Genomic DNA, 4,871 nt, shown 5'->3' with positions numbered 1-4,871 from the left:
GCGGGCACCCGCCCACCCGCCCTCACCCTGCGCGAAATCACAAAAGCCTGACCGCCCTCACGGGGCGAAGAGGGAGGCCAGGAGGCTGCGGGACCGACTCCTTTTCCCGAACTCCCCCCCAGCGCCCACAACGGGCAGGAGCTGCCGGTGGTCCTCGGTTTCTTGATGATAGCACACGGCGAGGTAGCCGGGTCCAGCGGCCCGTGGACACAGAGCGCAGCACAAGGGACGGGGACGCGAGGGGGAGGGGAGGCGAGGAGCAAGGAGAAGGGTAACTCTCCTTAACCGGCAGTTAAGCACATCAGTACATTTCACCTCTACCAAACGGAACACGCGGATTTCATCTCTTCTCCGAGGAGCTTGACGGCATAAATCAGAGGCAAAGCAGAGTTTGTCAGGTTTGAAGCCCCTATGATGGTATGTGTCAAATCAGTTGTAGCTAATCTGTCCAGAGAGAATACTGGCTTCATTACGCTTGTGTAGTAGAGTTCTTCCAGCATTACCGCTGTTTAATAGAACATGATTAGTCATCACCGAGGAAAAAGCATATTAGCCGAAGAGGTAGTTACACCGCACGCTCTGATGCTTGCCCCGATGTGATTGCAATACTTCTTAGAAGCATCATATTATCCCAGACATGTTCTTTCGAGCCCTTGGAGCCCTCCTTTCTAAATTCACTGTCATAATTTAGTATCTGTTTAATTTTTCAGTCCAAAGAGAGGAAATCAGTTGCTGCGTATTCTGAGATTGCCGTCTCCCTCCTTGGTGCAAAAAACAAAATGGAAAAAATAAATTAGGGTAGCTCAGAAATTCAACAGGAAATCACGAATCCAAGCTAATAATAACACTTTGAGTACATATAATAAACTAACTGAAGGCATAAAAGGNACATCAGATCTTACTTCCTTTTGCCAAGGTGGAGGCCTTGGGTCTCAGTCACTTCTGGGCTCCACCGAGTGTCACCCAGGCTTCCGTGTTCTGTCCTTAGATAAGATTGTGAAAATCTATTTGAATAAAAGAAGTTCATAAATATGCATTGATTTTTGTACAGACAAATGTCACCTCTGTTAATTTATAAATTGAACTGGATGTGAACTAATAATGTGCAACTAGTTGCGATGCGAGGGTCACAGATCATTGTACGCGGAAGCCACTCCCAGCAGCAAATGCTTCCATTAATGTGACAGACAGCCTCTAAGGAGGAGCGCATCAGAAGACGGTGGTATGATTTGCTTATTAAAATCGAGGAGGGAAAAAAACAACCAGACCCTGAGGCATATCAGAGACGAGGAAGGAGGCATGTGATTTCCCATCATTTTCAACCTGATAGGACTTCTGCTGACCCAGAGGAAGGGGCCACGGCCAAGCGGGGGACGCTTTTCTGAATCCCAGACCCGTGCACTCTGCAATGGCAGGTCGGGACCGGCCACCCGCAGGTCTGCGGCACCTGCCGGCCGGCGAGAATCACTAAGGCCTGACTTGGCGGCCAGGCCCTCCGTCCTGTTGATTAGCACGTCCCCTGACCTGCTGTCACTAAGCGGCATCAGGCTGCTTCAGACGTTAGCTCCCTTCATCCTGGCCAAATCGTGACACCCTAGGTTCAGAAGGAAGGGGGTGGCTCTGCCCGGAGGAGAGGGTTGTCCGATTGGAAGGCGCCCCTGGACACTGGTGGCCCCAGAACCAGGGTCGCACTAGGCCGGCAGCCCCCCGGGGGGGTCTCCTCTCATATAGCAAACCTTCTATTTTGTAAGAGTTTTTCCTCTTCTTTCACTTTAAAAAAAAAAAAAGTCAAGTACGTGGGGAAAAAATAAAGCTTTACACAGAATTTATACGTGGGCCCGTGTTTCATGGACACTTGTAACCTTGCTTTGGCTGCGTGGAGCCCAGTGGGCTCCGGGAATGGCAGGTTCAGAAGGCTGAGAGCCCTGACCACAGGTCCCTGATCCTCCCCCCAGTTTTTAATGCTGTGTTTCATCGCCGTGTCGTTGTTTGAAATGTGGTTAGGGGGGAAAACGTCATTGCCTATTTTTGAAGAACTCATTACTCTTCTCTTCCACCTGGACACATTCTGCTCCGCACAGCCTTTAGCATAGACGTTACGTAGCGAGCGCAGATGTAGTATAAATGAAATTCTTAAATTATTTCATTGTAGTTAATTCCCACTATAGGAATGCCCTGTCATATAGCGAAGCCTCGTTTTGAAAAGAAACAGAATTCCTTGTAAGGCTTCTCTTTAAGATGTATATGAGGGTGTACATATTATTATACATGTTTATAATATAATATTTTCCCAAATGACTCCTTTTTTCACTTAGCCTTTCACGACCTGAATGCTAGACTGGGTTTTCCCCCTCCCTTCCCTCTCTCCGGCGCGGGGACTTCATTGATTCCTCCTCAGAAAACCTGACCCCTCTTCTGCTATTTTTAGCCATGGTGATCTGTTCCAGGAGGCAGCCTGCTTTCCTGAGCCTGAGTTTTGGCAACAGACGAAAGGCAGTACTGGGTTTCAAGAGTTTTCCTCTAAAATAAAGGTGACCGGTGGCTAATCTCTTTGTATTTCAGTGTCAGACCAGAAGGGCTTTCTTCGCCAACCACGCTGTCACTCCCATCTTAAAGCCTTACCTAACACCAAGGCCTGGAAGCAAAAAACAAGGGCTAGTGTTCAAAATAACCAATTGGGGAAGGGGGTCGAGTGGTCTTTGTTGATTCTCATGGAAGTTCTGCGAAGTGACTGTGAGGCGAAGGCACCACTGCCTCTTCTGTTCAGAATTAACATTTCCCTTAACCGAGAAACCACCTGCTGGGGAAGACACGCGGGCACGTGGTCACCGGTTAGGGTAGCTTCACCATCTGGCCGGATGCCCTCCGTGCCCCCAGACACCCTGCAGAGAAAGGAGCCTTGCTTCCGACTCCCGCCCCGGCCCCACCCGTCTCCTGTCATCCCAGGAGAGGAGCAGCTCGAGGCTGCATGGGTGACAGATGCCCGAGCCCATGGCCCCGTGAGCAGGTGCGCTTGTGTGCCTCCCAGCAAACGCATCCCGTGCGTAATTACCCCAGAAGGCAGGAGGAGGCCCGGGCTGCTCGCTGATCATGGGGCAATGGGGTGGTCTTGTTGCATTGCTCTTGAGCAGGATCCTAAAAGGAACCCGGGTAGTGGCCCTTCCCGCACCATTGTCTTCTGAAGCTTTGTCTAGCCTGACGACGTCTCCTTGGACCCAGCCTCTGCTGTCTGGCCTGGGGACCATTCTGTGCAGTTTCGTAATGCCTTCACGAGTCCAGGGTCATTCTCTGTCCACAAAGGAACGGACACTCCCGTCACTTGGGGAGGACGTGGGCCAGTGAGAAAGACAGCCCTGGCTCTGCTGGCCCTCCTGTGTGGCCTGGGGCAGGCCCCCGGCTTTGGGGATCTTTTTCCTCACCTGTGAAACGGGTGGCCTCGCGGGATCTGATGGCCAGTTGGTTGCCAACCAGTGTAGTAACAGGCAGCCAGACACCCAGCCAGAGGCTGGACGCTCAGGAAATGGGAGTGTTCATTTAGAACAGAAGTGCTGAGAGCAGACGGCCAGAGCCCAAGCCTGGAAAGCTGCCCCCAGGCCAGCAGTGCATCCTCAGACCAGTGCTCTAGGGAGTCAGTGACAGCCCCCACCCCTCCCCGTCTGAGCTTCTGGGCCTCCCCTCTACAGGGCTGGTCAGTGCCCTTCCCCACCCCTGCGCGCTGGGATCAGTGCCAGAGAGGGTTGAGGCTCTCTGTGAGCCCGTTTTCCCAAAGAGCCCCTCCCCCAGCGGGCGAGCCATGCTTCTGCTCGCTGACGTCTAACCTCCAGTTTTAGAGTTTGATTTTCCAGAAGCAAAGAAAAGGTTAAGGCTTAGCCTCACGTATTCACTAAGGTCACTTCAGGCCCAAGATGACCCCTTCTGTCTCCTACACCATGTTGTCATGTTGTTGGCTCCCTTTAGAAGCCACCAACAGGGGTGTCTGGGTGGCTCAGTTGGTTAAGCGTCCGACTTTGGCTCAGGCACGATCTCACAGTTTGGGAGTTCAAGCCCCGCGTCGGGCTCTGTGCTGACCGCTCGGAGCCTGGAGCCTCTTCAGATTCTGTGTCTCCCCCTCTCTCTGCCCCTCCCATGCTCATGCTCTGTCTCTCAATAATAAATTTTAAAATGTTAAAAAAAATTTTTAGAAGCCACCAAAAGGCTGCCATGACACTCCTCACACTCGATCCTCACTTTGGTGTCCCTTTCCCATTTCCTTCTAAAATGAGAGCTTGCTGAGGAGCACCCTGGCCAGCAAGGCTCTAGGCTCTAACGGCCTCTCTTCCTTAGCTTGGACGTTTGGACCGTGAGCCTGCGCCTCAAGGGAGCGCCCCTCCCCCTCAGGGCTGGCATTGGACTTGTCTGGTCCCTGCACTTGACAAAAGCATCTTCCCCCTCGAGGGTGGCCATTGGGTCCTGCCCAGCCCCCAGCCCGAGCTGTGCTCAAGGATGACGTGGGTCACCACGGCTCCAGCTCTGCCCACCCTTCCTCCTCACATGTAGAATGTTCTGGAAATAAGAAGAAACCCACATTCCCACCTAGGAAGTTTCAGAAGCCTTGCAACAATGCGGAGCCTCTAGGAGTAAAGTATGGTCAGGCCTCAAAAACTTCTCAAAAGGCAAAGATAATTGGAAAGCAAATCCATTACCCCCCGATGGGCTTCTCCCCCTCCCCCATCCACGCTAGTTCCGTCCCTCACGCACCCACAAGGTCGGCCTGACTTTCTAGAACTCCCCTGGACTGTATTTATGTCCTTCAAGCAAACAAATTGAAAAGCAGTCAGGAAGGAATTCAAATAGAAATGTGCTGAAGATACACATCTTTCTTTCCCAGGAAA

This window comes from Crocuta crocuta, unplaced genomic scaffold (assembly GCF_008692635.1).
Source record: "Crocuta crocuta isolate KB4526 unplaced genomic scaffold, BGI_CrCroc_1.0 scaffold290, whole genome shotgun sequence".
Classification (NCBI taxonomy): Eukaryota; Metazoa; Chordata; class Mammalia; order Carnivora; family Hyaenidae; genus Crocuta; species Crocuta crocuta.
Note: the sequence above shows the minus strand (reverse complement) of the source record.